This window comes from Octopus sinensis, linkage group LG23 (assembly GCF_006345805.1).
Source record: "Octopus sinensis linkage group LG23, ASM634580v1, whole genome shotgun sequence".
NCBI classification, from domain to species: domain Eukaryota; kingdom Metazoa; phylum Mollusca; class Cephalopoda; order Octopoda; family Octopodidae; genus Octopus; species Octopus sinensis.
In genome coordinates this window covers 18,010,811-18,030,802 of record NC_043019.1, presented here as the reverse complement: position 1 = coordinate 18,030,802, position 19,992 = coordinate 18,010,811, and the positions used below count along the sequence as shown (strand labels likewise).

Here is a 19,992-nt window from a genome sequence, read left to right as displayed (position 1 = left end):
GACCATGTGGCTTGATTTTCCATGTTAGACCCTGCTTACCATAGAAATAATGCATTTCTAAATCTCTCAGAGAGATTTATGCAGTAGCAGCACGATAAAGTGAGGGTATGTTGTCAACTTAATGTGACAGTCCCATGAAAGGGAAGAATGCTACTGTTGTTTAGCCCTAGGAAACACCGTTTCCAGTAGGCCATGATACATTTTCTGTGTCCTTATGTTTTCAAAGGGTGCTTCTTAGGGCTAAATAACAGTAGCATTCTTTCCTTTCATGGGACTGCTACATTAAGTTGACAACAAACTATCACCTGCTTGCCATGTTCTCTTCACCGAGGATCCAGTTGGGTTGATGGATGATATCAGTTGACCACATGCCACAAGCTGACAGGAGATGAGGAGTTATCTCTCGGAGAAGGGGACTGACTGGGAGTTTGCTTGACTGGTCACCCAGAAATGACCCCAGGAAAATACCGACAAATGGTGAGTGCAGCAATGCACTGCAATGGTGTATGCTCTTCATACCTGACCTGTTGGGACTACTGGATCATGTTGGCTCTGGGCTAAATAACCACAACAACAACAACAATAGTTGCAGTATCAGCAACAGTATAATCTCATATTTAGGGTACAATGTCAATGGTAGCCTGTGTTTGGGAGGGGTTTTGCTGGAATGACTGGCAGATGTTGATCCTTTGTAGGCTTTGTGGGTTGGTGGCATTAGATGTGTGTGGGGTGGGATGGATAGCTTAAAAAAAGGTAGAGGCCATAAAATAGAGATAAGAAGAAATGATAAAGAAATTGCTTGATTTATTGAGTTAATGAAGAAGCCTCTAACTGGTCACCCAACATGCTAGAAATAGCAACCAGATATAAAATAATTTTTAAATAACACCTATGGTGCAGGCATGGCTGAGTGGTAAGAAGCTTGCTTCCCAACCACATGGTTCTAGGTTCAGTTTCACTGTGTGGCACCTTAGGAAAGAGTTGCCTTGGGCTGACCAAAGAGTTGCCTTGGGCTGACCAAAGCAATGTGAGTGGATTTGAAAGAAGCCTGTCATATAATTTATATGTGTGTGTGTATCTGTGTCCCCCACCTCCGTTTGACAACCGGTGTTGGTGTGTTTATATCCCCATCACTTAGCAGTTCAGCCAAAGAGAGTGAGAGAATGAAGTATCAGGCTTGAAAAAAAAAAGTCCTGGAGTCAACTCATTCGGCTAAAAAGGTGGTGCCCCAGCATGGTCGCAGTCAAATGACTGAAACAAGGAAAAGAAAATGGGTTAAAAACCGAAGAACACATTGGATATTGCAGTTTTAGATAATATAATATCTGAAATAAAAAAAAAAGGAGTCAGGGTGGTCACAAATGGAATGTCTTTGTTTGCAAGCCTGCTCCGTTAGGGCTAACCATGGAATTAAACAACGAAATTTGTTGGTTGCTGTATTAGCATCTTAATGAAAACAGTTTGGGTGCTTTTGAAGAATTTGTCAGTGGTGCCATATGTGAAGATGTTTGCTCTGCAGAAACAGGAAATTCCTACCCTGGCAAAACAAAGCTGAGACGTTTCTACCATTCTTCTTCCACCTTCACTCTCTCCCTCTTTCTCTCACTCTCTCTCTCTCTCTCTCTCTCTCTCCACACACACACCACACACACATACATACATACATACATACATACGTATTATATATATATATATATATATATATATATATATATATATATATATATATATATATATTATATATATATATATATTTATATATATTTTATTATCTATCTATCTATATATTTATATATATATAGATAATAAATATGATTTTAATATATAAGAAATATGTACATAATATAATATATATTTGTGTGTGTGTATACTTATATAAAAATAAATGATATATATATATATATATATATATTCTTCCAGCTCCCCTTATATATTTATATACATACATACATACATACATACACACATACATACATACATACATACATACATGCATACATACATGCATACATGCATACATACATACATACATACATACATACATACATACATACATACATAAGGTGAGCTGGCAGAATTGTTAGCATGCCAGGCAAAATGGTTAGCAGTATTTCATCTGCTGATACGTTCTGAGTTCAAATAACACTGAGGTCGACTTTGCCTTTCATCCTTTCAGGCTTGATAAATTAAGTACCAGTTGAGTACTGGGGTTGATGTAATCAACTATTCCCCTCCTCCAAATTTCAGGCCTTGTGCCTATAGTAGAAAGGATTATATATATATATATATATATATATATATATATATATATATATATAGATAGATAGATAGATAGACAGACAGGCACATTGATTGATTGATTGATATAATAAATAAATATATATATCTTCCTCAACAGGCCCTGCCCTATTTAACATTGTCCCGAAAGAGATCAAAGAGGAAAAGGATCCCATCAACTTTAAACGGAGTCTGGATAGATTCCTTCAAGGAATACCAGATAAACCACCCATAATTGGATACAACTCACCCAACAAAAACTCACTACTTAAATGGACCATAAACAAAACTTGACTTAAACAGGATTCAAATAATCCTATCAGGTGGTGCTATTAAGTTAGACATGGCCTGGACCAATCTTTGGTCGAAACATATCTAAGTTTTATCTAAGTTTTATGTAATGTCTTATAAATACTTTATATGTTTTAATGATATTGGTTATGATGATATATAACATATGTGTGTATGTTTATAGCTGTATATATGCTATACATCCATACACACAAGTATGCATGTGTGGGCATGTGTGTTTGCTTATATTTATATTCCTGCCAAAATTGCTCAGCTCCAGCAAATGATGTATGGACAACCCGTCAATGTTGTTGTCATTTTATCTGTCAACAGGTTGTCTCCTGGCTTTGTGCCTCCAAAGACCTGTGAAATTGATATCCTTTACTTGAAAAACAGGTAAAGGTTAGTGACTGGAAGAGCATCATCATAACCATCGTCTATTTTTCAGGCTTACATGTATCAAATGGGATTTGTTGAGGCAGATTTTCTACAGCCAGATGCCCTTGTTGTTGCTAATCACCACGTTTTCATGTGACGGGCTTCATTGTCTTTTTTGTTGGTCTTCGTCTTGGGTTGCAAATGCATAACATTTGAAGTGTGACGTAAGAGGTCACAAGTGCAAAAGAAACTTCGCTTCATCTCAATGTTACTCTCTTCTTTAAGTCTTGGGGAAACATACATAAGCATGATTGTTTTTGGTATGCTGAGCGCTTCTTTGAGGTATGCTAGTCCAAATGATTTGGGGTTGCATGGGAGTTCATCAGGAAGGGATTACTTCCTGAGGAGTTCACTTCCAACATTTAGGATAATGTTTTCTTCACTTTTCAGCATTAAGTTAATGTATTTATTTTTGCTGCTGAGAAAGACTATGCGACATTGGAAGGCTGTCAGCACTGACCCCTAGGCCCCTACCTCGGTTCTCTCTTCTTAGATTCAGTCTGTTGATATCTCACTGTTTTTGTGGAGATTTCCAGTTGTTGTTAGAATCTTGTGGGTTTTAATGTCTGTGGAGCGGATTTCCTTTGAACACCAGTCAAGTATGCCGAATGTTGCAATCAGCACTGCTACTGCATTGTGGGATATTGTCTTGTTGTAAGGGCAGACTTTGCCATATTTTTCTTCGTCTGGTGTGATATTCTTGGGTCTCTTTGTTTTTATTCACGGTACCTTGGTATGACATATTTTCAGTGATGGCAAGGTACTTGTAGCATTCTTTGTGTGGGGCAGGAGAGATAGTAAGACCCAGATGCCCAGGTTTGGGGTCTAGGAGACTGACTTTCCCCATTCAACAATTAAATAAGAACATTTCTTCTGGCCAAATTCCATTCCTATGTCAGCTGAAAATGTTGTTATTAGTTCCAGCTGTTTTTTTGGCATTGTTAACATTTTTAGCATAAATCTTGAGGCCATCCACGAAGAAATTATGGGTTACAGACCTTAGAATGTCTTTTGCAGCAGGAATGATAATGAGTTTAATGCCAAAATGTACAGGATTACAGAAAGGCTATCTTCTTGGAATATTCCTTTTGAAATATCTATGGCACTGGAGATGGTTGTTCCACTGTCTGTTCTAAGTGTAAGAATTATGACTCAGGTCTTTGTGAACCTCTCAATGGCAGCAATTAATGTAGCAGGCACTGTATGTAATGTATATGTATATATATATATGTGTGTGTATATATATATATATATATGTGTGTGTGTGTATATATATATATATATATATACATACTAACATATATATACATATATATATATATATATATATATATATATATATATATATACATACTAACATATATATACATATATATATATATAAATGTGTTTGTGTGTGTGTGTGTGCATGTGTGTATAATGCATCTGCATATAGATAGAAATTAATTAATCTTAATTTCTAAAAGCATGTGATACACTGACCATGGTCCATGATGATAAAGCGAGCAGGGATGGTCGTGGATGGGGCAAACTTGAAGTTCTACAAGTTATTGTTTATGTTGTGGAAGTGAGAAATGGTTGGGGGTTGGTTGGGGGACATAAAACGTGGGGCAGTGGAAAAATTGAAAATGCAGGGGAATCAGGGTGGGGCCCAAATGAAGCCAGGTGGAACCGGGTGGAGTTGGTTGCAGTTGTTGTTGCAACAGAGTAAAAAATGTGCAGCTGGCAAAACCTGCAGCTCTGCAGTCTCACTGTGTTCTGCTTCTAATTCTGTCTCCCTGTATCAATGGCGCCGGGTTTCTGTGTCTGTCGCTATCATTGCTGGCTTTGCTTCCTTAAATTACATCAAAAAACTCACCACCACCACCACCACCACCACTACACATGCAAACAAACAAACATGTATACACACACACACATACAAGCACACACATATATAAACGTGTACATCATACGTGTACATACACACACACACAGATACATAAACATACAAACATCCGTATAGACACACACACACACATCTGCACAAATACATGCATAAACTTTCACACACACACACACAGGTACACACACACACACACACACACCACACACAGGTACACACACACACACACACGCACAGGTACACACACACACACACACACAGGTACACACACACACACACACAGGTACACACACACACACACACACACACAGGTACACACACACACACACACGCACAGAGATATAGAAGCCAACAAGCAGCATACACTCACAGATACAAACACTCGCATACATATAAATACACACTGTATACATATGAAAACAAACGCACACACACACACATGTCTATACAGACAGACGCCCACCCACACACACCTGTTTCCCCCCTTCACCTTCCACTTTAGTTTGCACTCTTAATACCACCACCACCACCACCACCACACCACCACCACCACCACCACCACTGCTGCCCCACCACAACCAACAGAACCACTTTTAATATCATCATCATCATCATCATCATCTCATCATCATCATCATCATCATCATGGCTATCACCACCGCCGCCACCGCCGCCGCCGCCGCCACCATCTCCCCTGTGTTGATTCCCAAATGACAAAAATGAGTGGTTTGTCCCTGATCTCACACATGGAGATAATAATTCCATTGCTTCCGGTTAAATGATGGAAAATTCACTGGGGAGAGATGGATAAGGGAGGGAGGAGGGAGGAGGAAGAGAAGAGCAAGGGGGGGGAGTGTTGCGAAAAATTGGAAGAAAGCAAAGAGGAAAGATAAGGAAGAGAAAGAGAAAGAATTTGAAGGAGAGGAGAAAGAAAAGAAATTGCAAAAGGCAGAGGGTGGGGAAGAGTGAAGGATAAGGAAGAAAAAGAATGAAGAAAAGAAAGAGAGATGAGTAAGAAGGATGTAAAAGAGAAAGAAAGAGGGGAACAAGAAATAGAGGAGGAAGAGTGGGAGGAGAAAAAGAGGAGGAAATGGGGGAGGAGGGGAGAGGGAGGGAGAGAGAGGGAGTGGGAGTTAGAGGTTAAATAGTAAATAAGTAGCGACCACAGAAGAAGAAGAAGAAGAAGAAGAAGAAGAAGAAGAAGAAAGAAGTTAAAGGAGAGGGAAGGAGGTATATAGTCACGTGGTTAGTTAATTCACTTCCTAATCACACGGGTCTGAGTTCAAGTGCAGTTGAAGTGCATTTGGAGAATTTGTGTTTTAAGCATAAAGTGAGGTTTGCAGAGAAATTGTGACTGGAAATGGAACCAATGGAGATTGTAAGGAAGCTTGTTGGATGGTCGATACATGTTGCTGTGTGGGGGACTGCATTCATTGCTCCCTTTAAAAAAACAAAAACGCTGATCCTCAGTCAGTTTTGATCCAATCAACGGAACAGCCTCCTCGTGAAATTCACGTGCAAGTGGCTGAGTGCTCCATAAACATGTGTACCCTTAAAGTAGACCCCAGGGAGATTCCACATGATACAGAATGTGACAAGTCTGGCCCCGTTTGAATTACAGGTATAACTCATTTTTGCCAGCTGAGTGGCCTGGGGCTACGAGAAATAAAGTAACTTGCTCAAGCACACAAGGCACAACTGGGTATTGAACTCATAACGTTAAGATCATGAGGTGAACAGCCCTAACCACTTAGCCATGCACCTTGTTTAACACTACCATCTAGTCCTATGGTGAGGGTTGTCTTAGGGCCCAGGGGACATCACAGGTCTAGGGTCCAAACCCTGATCCCTCTATGCTGCAGCTTCCTGACAATAAAAACAACGGCCAACAAGATGGCAGAAACGTTTACAGCGTTTCCCCTGTCTTCACATTCTGAGTTCAAATTGTGCCAAGGTTGGCTTTGCATTTCATCTTCTCTGGGTCAATAAAATAATTACTATAGGGTCCAATGTAGGAGTTTGGCGAGGGGACCTATAATGCTGCTAACAAGACCACACCCCTGGTTCACAGGTGGCTTCAACACAGTCCACTCTGTTGCAAACATTTTGGATAAGGACCTTAAGGGTATCTCAATGTACCCCTTGTTGAGGAAGTGAGTGGGTGGGGTGGGTGGCGGGAGTGTTTTTACCCCCTCCCCCAACTGTTGCAGAAGTTCTGTAAAGGTTAAAGTCCCTGAACACAGCTTTTCTGCCTCTGGCTGCCAAGTCATGAAAATAATGGTGAGAGAAAAGAAAGAAGAAAACAAAGAAGCAGAGAGAGAGAGAGGGGGGAGGGGGGAGAGTGAAAAAGTAAAGAGAAACAGGTGAGAGATAGAAAGAGGGGGAGAGGCAGATGAAGAAAGAGGAAAGGAGTGGAACATCCAGGAGGTAGTGAGAGGAGAACATAAAAGAGTACGGCGAGAGAGAGAGAGAGAGAGAGGGAGGGGGAGAGAGGGAGGGGGAGAGAGGGAGGGGGAGAGAGAGGGAGGGAGAGAGAGAAGACAAGCAAAAAGAAAGGAAGAAAGAGAGAAAGATAAATAGGATGCAAAAAAAACCAAGAGCCGTATGAGTGGGAGGAAGAGGAGGTAGAGTCAATAGTGGGATGAGTAGTAGTATTAGAGGAGTTGAGTGAGGTGAAGGAAGAGGAGCAGGTGGAGGAAGATGAAGAGAAGGTGGTAAAGTGAAAGTTATTTTCTCACCTGCCAGAAAAAGGAAAGGTTACATCTTATCAGGTATCTGTGACTTCTTCATTCTTCTTCCTTCTTCTTTGTTCTTCTGATGATTTTTTGTTAACTTCACTTTGGACCAACTCACTTCTGCTTTTGTCTATTACACACAAATACACACATTTGGGAGATACACACATCAAATGCATGTCTATCTATCTATCTATCTATCTATCTATCTATCTATCTATCTATCTATCTATCTATCTATCTCTCTCTCTATCTCTCTATCTATCTATCTATCTACCTACCTATCTATGTATGTATGTATCTATCTATCTCTCTATCTGTTTATGTATCTATGTATGTATATATATATATATATATATATATATATATACATACATACATATACATGCATATACATACATATATACACACATACATATAAACATATAAACATACATATGTACACATAGATTCATATACATATACTTATTAATATATATGTGTGTGTGTGTGTGTATATAAAACATATATATATATATGCATATGCATACATACATAACACACATACACTCACACACACACACACACATATATACACTATGTATGCATACACACATAACCTGTATACATGGGGTGGGGGGTATGCTTTTGGTTTTTGTCTCTGTAGCTTTAATTCACAACTGAAGCACGTGGCACCACCACCACCACCCACCACCACCAGCACCACCACCACCACCACCACCACCTTCATTCTCTTTATAATCTTTGTCATCATCATCATCATCATCATCATCATCACCACCATCCTCGTTATTTGTTTCCCTTCATCTATTCTAATGTTATGAGTTCTTTTTTTTCGGAAAGGTAGAGGGCGCTGGCAGAATCAGTCGCATGCCAGGTATAAATGTTTTGTGGTATTTCATCCATTTTTATGGTCTGAGTTCAAATTCCACTGAGGTTGACTTTGTCTTTCATCCTTTTGGGGGTCAATAAAATAAGTGCCAGTTAAGCCCTGGGGTTGATGTAGTCAGCTTAACCCCTCCCTGAAATTGGTGGTCCTCTGCCAAGATTTGAAGCCATTATTATGATTGCTGGTGTCCCCCCAGGTTGGGATTGACTTTAACTAGGGTCCTTTTAGATGTGTAAAACAAAGAACTAGCCAAGTAGAGAAAACAACAGTTTCTGTCCCCAAACGATGTTGTAGCTTTGTGCCAATGTTAGAAATCATCATTATCATCATTATCATCATTATCATCATTATCATCATCATTATCATCATTATCATCATTATCATCATTATTATTATTATTATTATTATTATTATCATTATTATCATTATTATCATTATTATTATTATTATTATTATTATTATTATTATTATTATTATTGAAGCAGTAAGCTGGTTGAATGATTAGCATCCCAGGCAAAATGCTTAGTGGTATTTTGTCTGGTTTTACGTTCTGAGTTCAAGTTCCACTGAAGTTGACTTAGCCATTATCCTTCTGGGATTGATAAATTAGGTACCAGTGAAACACTAAGGGTCGATGTAATCAACTGTCCCGCTTCCCCCAAAATTTCAGGCCTTGTGCCTTCAATAGAAAGGACTATTATCATCATCATTATTATTATTATTATTATTATTATTTGAAGTTCAAGGGTTTTCCAGTTTGAAAGGTGTCTGAAGACTGCACCAAAGTCCAGTGTTTGGTATGGCTTCCACATCTGGATGCCATTCAAAAAGCCAACCACTAAACAAAGTGTACTAGGTGCTTTTTATGTGGCACCAGCACTATTGAGGTCAGCATGCTGCCTGTGAGTCTCTGATTGAGTGGGGCTGGAGTAGAGAAGGAGGTGGTTTTAGGCTATGGAATGAGACGTGTGAGAGGAGAGGCCTGAACAGAACAGGTTTGTTGCTGTTGAGGGGCTGTGTAGCTCATCCCATTATAGAAGAAAGGGTGGAACTGGAAGGAGAGATAAAAATGGCGGAAATGAGGCAAGGGGTGAGGGGAAGAGAAGTAAGAGGGGACAGGAGAACATGAAGTGTGACTGGAAGAGTAGGGAAGAGTGAGAGATGTTGGTGATGGGAAATGAGTGATGGGATGAATATAAGGAGGAACAAATGTTGAATGTGTAGGGATGAGGAGTAGGGTAGGTATGGGGGAGAGTAGGTGACAACTGTAGAAATTAGGAGGAGCAGTGGATGTCCATCCAATGTTACATGAGTTGGAGAAGAGATGACTGATAGCAGAAAGAGTGGTGAGCGGTGGAGGAAGAGCAGCAAAATAGTAATAATAATAATAATGATGATGATGAAGATAAAGGAAGAATGTGAAAAGATGGGAGAAGGGGAGGGAGGGAGTGAGAGGAAGAGGAAGAGAGAGAGAGAGTGTGGAAGAGAGAAGAAGAGATGAAATATGGTTGGGTAGGTTGTAAGAGTGTGGGGCAGATGCAGAGAATGAAATGAAGGTGAGATTTATGGTTGTGGTGGAGGAGAGATAATTTGGTTGCTGAGGAGGTAGATCAATGGAAAATGTGGGTGGAGAGGGCAGTCTTAAGAATGAAAGAGGGACAAGAGAAGAAATGGTTCCAGGTGTCAGGGAAAAGTTGGTGAAATGCACAGCTCAGCTCACATTTAATTATTAATTATAGAACAGTTAGGGAGATAATGGATGATGGAAATGTCATAACAAGGAAATTGGGTGACGGTGGTGGAGGTGGTGGTGGTGGTGGTAAGGAAGTTGTGCACATTCCAGAAGTGGGACAAGTCTTTGCAAGAACCACATACCATCCAGCATCCCATTCCTTTATCATCTCCTCTTTGTGGTTGAAGGTTCTGTGATCGGCCTTCATTACATCATCCCATGTTTCCTTGGCTTTCCCTCTTCTACAAGCTCCATCCATATTAATTGATTAGTTTTTCTTTATACACCTGTCCACATCTATGCTCATCCCTTGCCCATACCAGAACAATTTTCTTTCTTGCACGCAACATCTGATTCTTTTTAATCCCAGGCTTTCTTTCACTCCATTTCTGGTTGGCCATCCATGACCATCCAGCACAACCTGTTAACTTCAATTCTTTCCAGTCTTCTCAAGGCCCATCAGCATCATCATTGTCATCGTCGTCATCATTGTTTTAATGTCTCCTTCCCAATTCTTGCATTGTTTTAATGTCTCCTTCCCAATTCTTGCATTGTTTTAATGTCTCCTTCCCAATTCTTGCATTGTTTTAATGTCTCCTTCCCAATTCTTGCATTGTTTTAATGTCTCCTTCCCAATTCTTGCATTGATCAAATGAAATTCGTTGAGGTGGATTTTCCACGATCGGATGTTGTTCCTGTCTCTAATCCTCATCTGTTTCCAAGTCAAGTCATGTTTCCTTGTGGCCAGACAGGATGTTTCAACAGAAGATTAGAAATCAACGACATTGCTGGCATGACAGGGACTCTCGTTTACGACAGTCCTTTGAGGTCAAAGCAAGGAAGCAGTAACACACACACATGCACACACACACACACACACACACATACATACATACATACATACATACATACATATAAATATATATATATATATATGTATGTATATATATGAATATATATATGTATATATGTATGTATATATATGTATATATATATATGTATATATACATATACATAAACATATGTTTCATGGGTTTCTTTCAGTTTCCATCTACCAAATCCACTCCCATGTCCAGAGCCAGAGTAGAAGGTATTTGCTCATAGAGCTGTGCAGCAGGACTGAACCCAAATACACATGGTCAGGAAGCAAACTTCTTAACTACACCCACATATATGCACACGTGTGTGTGTGTGTGTGTGTGTGTGCGTGCGTGTGTGTGTGTGTGTGTGCATGTAGTGACTGCAGTTGATCTTCTCACTGATCCAAGGAAGTTAAGCTTCTGTTGGCTTTCCAAAAATGCCTCTTTCATTTGCTCTCAACTTTATGACAAGGAACATGTAGAAGGGGTAGACCCAGGAAGACATGGGACAAAGGGATGAGAAGGGACCTTCAGACATTGTGCCTCACAGAGGGGATAACTGACGGCCGAGTCCCCTGGTGGTTTGCTGTGTTTGGGCAGACACATTATATTGAGTAAAATCATGGTTCCTCTTGCATCCGGTCGTGTCCCTTGCATCCGGTCATGTCCCTTGCATCCCTAATCTTGCAGGCTCATGGGTGCTGGTGGCACATAAAAAGTCCATGGAAAAGCACTCTAAAGGGGTTAGTGTTAGGAAGAGCATCCAGCCGTAGAAACCCTGCCAAAATAGACATGGAGCCTGGGTGGTTCTTCAGTTGGCCAGCTCCTGTGTCAAATCATCCATGCTAGAATGGAAAACAGACATTAAATGATGATGGTTATGATGATGATAATATAGATACATATATATAACAGAAAAAAAATGATTAAATAATGCAATACAGTAGTATTGCTTCCCAGTAACACAAAGCACCATCAGGTTAAAGTATAAATGTAGGACAGGGGTACAACAAGGCACCAATATTTACAGGAAAGAATATATTTGCAGTCAGTAAATTACGACTATTTAATAATCTTTTGTTTGAGAACTTTTTCACTGTTCTCAGTCTGTTAATGGCCAAGCATTCAGATGAGTAAATATTGGCATCAATTATAGCAACATTTGAGATTTTGTCGAGGTGAACCTAGCCAAAGAGAAATGATCAAATTGACATTAACAAATGTAATTTGGAAAGTTCAAAACCTATGTCCTAGATTATCCACATCTGGGTCACAGGTAAGATGAAATTTTTCATGTTCCCACTTACAAACATCTTTGCCAGTATATATATTTATATATATATATATATACACACAGTCAAGCTTTACTATAGCATTGTATATTACTGACTGCTATTTCCAGTAAATATTGGTGCATTGTTGTACCAATATATATACATATATATATATACTTTATTTAAAAGCAGCAGAAATTTCCACAAAAAACTGTTACTCAGAGTTTCACATTCCCATTTGTCAGACAGTTTTGTTAGAATTCTAACAAAACTGTCCAACAAACAGGAACATGAAACTCTGAGTAACAGCTTTTGGGATATTTCTGCTGCTTTTAAATAAAGCATATTACTCTACCTCTGGTATTTAAGTACTCTTTTTTCCACCTTCTTTCACATTTATGTGCTTACCCCAGTAATATATATATATATATATATATATATATATATATATATGTATATATAACAGAGTGACTGAAGCTCCAAAAGTTTTGTGTGTTATCACTTACCAAACTAATTACAGATTGAAGAGTTGTGAGTTTATTTACCAGTGATAATAGACTTCCCCTGGATAGTTCTGGAACAAATTATAGAAACAATTACAATGTCATGTGGATAATTCTTACTTTCCAAATATGAATAGCGGTAAGCTATTTGGAAAATATGAATTAAGGTATTGATCTCTCGGCCTTCCAGTCTGTTACTTCTGCCAAATATTAATTAAATATATATTTAATATCATTTAAAACAGTGATTCGAAGCCCAACTCCTTCAAGTAAAGCCTGAAGAACTCAGGCTCTTGCTAAGTGCCTGCAAAACGGGAAGCAGCATGAAACCAAATCAAACCGTTTTAAATAATACATATAGGCGCAGGAGTGGCTGAGTGGTAAGAAACTTGCTTACCAACCACACGGTTCCGGGTTCAGTTCCACTGTGTGGCACCTTGGGCAAGTATCTTCTACTATAGCCTCGGGCCGACCAAAGCCTTGTGAGTGGATTTGGTAGGCGGAAACTGAAAGAAGCCCGTTGTATATATGTATATATATATATGTGTGTGTGTGTGTGTGTGGTTGTGTGTATGTGTTTGTCCCCCCAACATCGCTTGACAACCGATGCTGGTGTGTTTACATCCCCGTTACTTAGCAGTTTGGCAAAAGAGACCGATAGAATAAGTACTAGGCTTACAAAAGAATAAGTCCTGGTGTCGATTTGCTCGACTAAAAAAGGCGGTGCTCCAGCATGTCCTTGCCATAATCATCATCATCATCATCATCACCATCCTTGGATGTAGTTGAATCACTAATCCAACCAGTCTGGATTTGACCCCTGAATACAGAATGTAGCTTGCAAGACCTTTAACTGGGTAACCATTTCACCCCTGTATGCCAGTCTGTCACAAAGTGACCCATTTACGGGTCCAGTAGACTGCAGTAACGTGGAATGAAGTGTTTTGCTCAAGAATGCAAGACACGACCGATCTGGGAATTGAAACCACGACCTTGTGATTGAGAGTGCATCACCATGACCACAGACACACAAATAGTCTTAAAATAACTTTTAAAGGGGATCACATATAACCTTTGAGTTCAAAATTCTTATGGTTCCAATTCCATTTGGAAACAGATTCCTGGGAAGAACGTCTCCCTGGTTACACGCCACAGACATGTTGGCTGCTAAATATAAAGAAACTGCACAATGTAGTCATGTCTTGCATTTTATTCATGCAACTATATATGCATGTATATACAAATATTTGTGTGTGTGTGTGTGTGTGTGTGTGTGTGTGTATGCATTACACATGGCTGTGTGTGTGTTGATATATATATATAGAGTATATATATAAATATATACATACATACATATATACATATATATATATATGTACAGTATATATACAGTATATATATGTATATCACGCATTTTTTTCTCTCCTTCTTTCTGTGTTTTTTTCTCTCTGTGTATCTTTCTGTTGAAGATCGTAGGCTCGAAACATTAAAGCCTTGTTTTATTTATATTTCCTGAGCGCCATACTAATACAATTGTTCGTTTGTTTTCCACCTGCCTTCGTCTTTTGTTTATTTTCATAAAGCTTCCCGTTATATATACATATATATATAATATATATATATATATATATATATATATATATATATATATATATATATATATGTATGTATGTATGTATATATACATACATATATATACTTTGATACTTTGATAGGTTTCGGCCATTATTGGCCCAGGCCATGTCTAACTTAATAGCACCACCTGGTGAAGTCTTTCAAGTCAGAATTTGGGCACTATGGCCCACTCAAGTAGAGAGTTATTGTTTACAGAGACATATCCGGGTGTAGGGGGTTTATCCGGGATTTCTTGAAGGAATCTGTCCAAAGACTTCTTGAACCCTATAGGGTCAGTTTCTGTTTTAATGTGTTTTGGTGTAATGTTAAAGAGAGCGGGGCCAATTGAGGTGAAATAATTGTGCCGTAGAATATGAGGGGGTTTAGCTCACTTGTGATCTAAATGAATAGGTAGACTGAGTAAGTGTTATAATCAGTCATCTGTTAGGTCCCAAGTCCATGGCTGAGGGTGGATCTAAGGATCTGTATTAGGCCTCCACGTTAGCAGGTATATATTAGAGGAATGTATGTATGCATGTATGTGTGTGTGTATGTATTATGTAAGTATATGTATGCATGCATGCATGTATGTATGTACATATGTATGGATGTATGTATGTATGCTTGCATGCATGTATGTGTGTATGTAAGTGAGTTTGAATGTACTTGCCTCAATGGTTGAGGTGTTGCCCTCGTGGTTGTGGTTTCATTTCCTGGGCCAGGCAATACACTGTGTTCTTGAGCAAGACACTCCATTTCATGTTGCTACATTCCATTCAGCTGACAAAAATGTGTGACACCATGATGGTCCAGCATCCTGACCTGGGCAGGATTAGATCTGCCACAGAATCTGAGAAACTGGTCACATGAACCTCTCACAAAGGACCTTTGAACCTCTTTTCATATGTGTACGTGTACATGCATGTGTGTGTGCATGCGTGTGTTTGTGCGTGATGGCAGATGGCTTGATGGTTATAGTTCTGGACTCACAATCCTAATGTTATGGGTTTCAGTCCCAGACCAGGCATGTTATTTCAGGATGTTCCAGGCGGGGACAGTCACCTCTCACTCTCGGAGTCACATCCAAGGTATTCATTTGGGCCGAGCATGAGAGAGGGTCACACCTGTGCCTCACTCGTCCCTCTATTGACACCCAGGAAGAAGTTGTGGACGTCTGCTGTGGACTACAAAGTCACACTCATTTCTGAACGATGGCCATAACTATGTATGTGTGTGTATGTATATATGTTATGTATATGTGTGTGTGTATGTATATATACGTGTGTGAGTGTATATATATGTGTGTGTGTGTGTGTGTATTTCCCTGTTTGTCTGTCTGTCAGTCTCTCTCCTTCCCCTCTCTCTCTATATATATATATACACTCACACATACACACATACATATATATATATACATATATACAGGGTGTCATGGGTAAATTGTCACCACCTTATATGTTTAATTTCATGCATGCGCATTGTTTGTTTTGATATTGACTACACAGTATAGTAGGGTCAGTTGGGCACCGTCTGTGAGAAAAACAGCAGCATGATGCAATTCACTCTGTCAGAAATTTCGAAATAACATGCTGTACTGCTTGGCATTCATGCCGGAAGCTCCAATATGAACATTTCAGAATGTTTGGGTGTGACTCTGAGGACATGTACTGAGAGTGATAAAAATCAAACATCCAGTCAACAGCATGGTGTTTGGAGTGAGCACATGTGATGGTGATGCTATGTCTCCACTCGTCTTCCCACACGGCTTCAGACTCAACACTGAGGCCTACCTTAAGTTCCTGGAGAAGGTAGTGCAGCCCTGGGTCCAGAGGGTGGCTGCTGGAAGACCCTAACTCTGCACCATGCCACATAAGCAGGAGAACCCAGTCATGGCCGTCAGACAATTTCTGTGACCACATCACCCCTAACATCTGGTTACCTAACTCACCAGACTGCAACTCCCTTGATTATTATGTGTGAGGTGCAGTTGAGCAATAAATCAATAAAACTCCTTGTAACACCAAAGATGAACTGAAGGCAGCATTCACCAACTTAAACAAGGAGTCTGTCCAGAAGTGCTGCAGGAGATCCCGAAGTCATCTGGAGACCATAATTGAAGGGAATGGAGATTTTATTGAATAAATTTACTCTTTAGTATTTCAAGATATTCTAGTGCAATTTTGGTAAATATATCTTTTCAAATGAGATGTCAGTGTTATTTTCATTTTTGCGTAATTTTGATGACAGTTTATTCCCTGCATCCTGTATTTATATACTTAATGCTCTTAGCTTAGAATTTTGGGGCCAGCCAGATTTGAGCAGTTTCAAGGGTAACTGATTGAAAGGATAATCTGGAAACTTGACTGAGGAGAGAAAGCCACGAATGACCGACCCTTGTTTTTTTCTTGTCTGTCTTTTTGTTGTTTTTCCCTCGTCTTTGTATCGTCTACCTGTCAGGATGTCTTATTGTCATCTGTTGTGTTGCTGTTCCAGTTTTTGGATTTATATATGAATACGTATATATATATATATATATATATACACACACACACATGTATGTGTGTGTGTGTGTGTAGGGCAAGTCAACCTGGTACAACCCATTCCTTGCCAAGCTGTCCTCCAAAGCAGAGTTGAACTTAGAACTGGATGTTAGCCAAACATACAGAGATTTGGAACTGCTGCTTTTGCTTACAATGTCAATCTTGTGTATCCTTTGGTACCCGCTTACAGTCAGGTGAACTGAGCTCTTTCATATTGATGTACCTGTCTTTGACAAAGACATTCTGCTCTGGTGGAGACACGAGGATAGAACTCTCTGCAATTAGTTTCCACTAATGCTGTGGGATTATCACTCGATCAATGGAATATGTGTGTCGAGAGCTCACTTGTGCCACACATGCACACACACACACCTATATGTATATATATATGTGTGTGTGTGTGTATATATATACATATCCATGCATACATATATATATATATAATTATTTATATATATATATATATATATATATATATATATATATATATATATATATATATATACGTACATATATACATATATGACCTCGTGTGTACCGTTGGTGATTTTTTTTCCTCCGTCTTCCATTCTCTGGATCTTTCCTTCTCCTATGTTTCTGATGAAGAGCTCCGCTCGAAATGTTAAACCCTCCTTCTTTCCTTCTTTCCTGAGCGTCCAATAATACTATATTTGTTCCACGTCCTCACGTTGTTGTGTTTTTTTGTGCTTTCTTGTTTGGATTAACTATATATATATAAATATATATATTTATTAATAATTTTACCCAGCAGACCTGCTTATAATTATGTATATAATTATAGAATATTTTGTATAATTTACCTAAAAAGGTTTTTATAATGTACTGACTACTTGGTAAAATTATGAATGAATTAATTAATTTTATCCTAAGTTATTATAAAAATTATATATATATATAAACACACACACACACACACACATATATGTAACGTATCTAGCAAATCTATGTGCACGCAACCACAGACACATACCCATATATATATATAGCTGCACACATTCACACCCCTTCCCTTCCGTAGCCTCTTTCCTCTATTTCTCAATTTGTTTTGGTTTGTTTCTATTTTGATGTCGGCGTCGGTTGCCATATTCTTATTTTGGTAGCCTTGTGACATTTCAATGACAACAGCAATTAGTAACGGCAATGATGACAACAGCAATGGTTGCCGATTTAGCTACGGGGGTCAGCCACTTTGAGGGGAGGGGGAATAGTCAATAACAACGACTCCCATTAGTTGACTGGTACTTAAATGTATTCATTGTAGTCGGCATTATTTTATGTAACATAAACCAAAAGTATTGTCACTCATAAAACTGATGATGGTGGTGGTGGTGGTGGTGGTGGTAGTGGTGGTGGTGATGATAATGAAGATGATGGTGGTGGTGGTGATGGTGGTGGTGGTGGTGGTGATGATAATGAAGATGATGGTGGTGGTGGTGGTGGTGATGGTGGTGGTGATGAAGATGATGGTGGTGGTGGTGATGATGATGGTGGTGGTGGTGGTGGTGATGGTGGTGGTGGTGGTGGTGGTGGTGGTGGTGATGGTGGTGGTGGTGGTGGTGATGGTGGTGGTGATGAAGATGATGGTGGTGGTGGTGATGATGATGGTGGTGGTGGTGGTGGTGATGGTGGTGGTGGTGATGGTGGTGGTGATGAAGATGATGGTGGTGGTGATGATGATGATGGTGGTGGTGGTGGTGGTGGTGGTGGTGGTGGTGGTGATGGTGGTGGTGGTGGTGGTAGTGGTGGTGATGATGATGATGAAGATGATGGTGGTGGTGGTAGTGGTGGTGATGGTGGTAGTGATGATGATGGTGTTGGTGATAACGATGATGGTGATGATTTCTAAATTCACCACAATACAATATGTGTGTGTGTGTGTGTGTGTGTGTGTGTGTATAATGATATTAAGTTGACTTAATCATTCCCCCATACACATTACCGGTACTTGGATATTTCTTGTTATTCTCAACAGAAGCCATGCAGAGCATCTGTTTGGAACAACATTGCAAGCATCTTGGCCGGGAGACGTTAGCAGAGAGAACCATTTCAGAGTGTCAAGACATCATGTCTGTCTACGTCTACCAAGGAATCCCAGAGCACATTGTCTTTTCTTTTTTCTGAACAACTCATCACTTCAAACCTTCAGAATCTTTACAAGTGAATATCCTTCACAATCTCAGATGACCTTTCCTTGTGATTCCAGTGATGGAATCAAGCCAGAACCGTTATTCCTCTGATGGTTTACTCTTCAGGGTCAAAAAACTCTTTAGCTTTGAACAGCTTCTGACCTTCTTCCAGGCACAAAGTGCATTCCACGTGTAACTATGTTTCTTACAAATCTGGGACAGTGCCACTTTCACACACCGAAAGAGAAAAAAAACATCTGATTCATGGGGAAAATCATAACTTAGAACTTATTTATAGAGCATCATCATCAGCAGCAGCATCATCATCATCAGCAGCAGCAGCAGTAGCAGCAGCAGCAGCAGTTGCAGCAGCAGCAGCACCACCACCATCATCATCATCATCATCATCATCATCATCATCGTCATCATCGTCATCACCATTATCACAACCACAACCACCACCACCACCACCACCATCATCATCATCATCATCACCATCACTGCCTTCCTTGCCACACCACCACCATCACCACCACCACCACCACCACCACCACCACCACCACCACCACCACCACCATCATCATCATCGTCATAATCATCATTTAACGTTCATGCTTGATGCTGGCAATGGTTGGACAGTTTGGCAGCATCTGATGGTCTTAACGGTTGCACCATCATATTCCATTGCCTGCTTCGGCATGGTTTCCATATCTGGACGCCCTTCCTAACATGCCGACCACTTTACAGAGTGTGTTGGGTTCTTTTCATGTGGCACCAGCCATAATGAGGTTGCCATGCAGCCTGTCA

At 39.7% G+C, this 19,992-nt stretch overlaps 1 protein-coding gene across 3 annotated transcripts in view; it reads left to right on the top strand.

The window, feature by feature from the left end:
• The first annotated feature begins 7,530 nt into the window (after positions 1-7,530).
• LOC115223384 overlaps positions 7,531-19,992 on the top strand; it is a 137,388-nt gene continuing 124,926 nt past the window's right edge. For all 3 annotated transcript variants that reach the window (XR_005003537.1, XM_036512473.1, XM_036512472.1), the window contains exon 1: positions 7,531-7,662. The gene's annotated coding sequence lies outside the window, so the exon portion shown is untranslated. The remainder of the gene's footprint in view (positions 7,663-19,992) is intronic.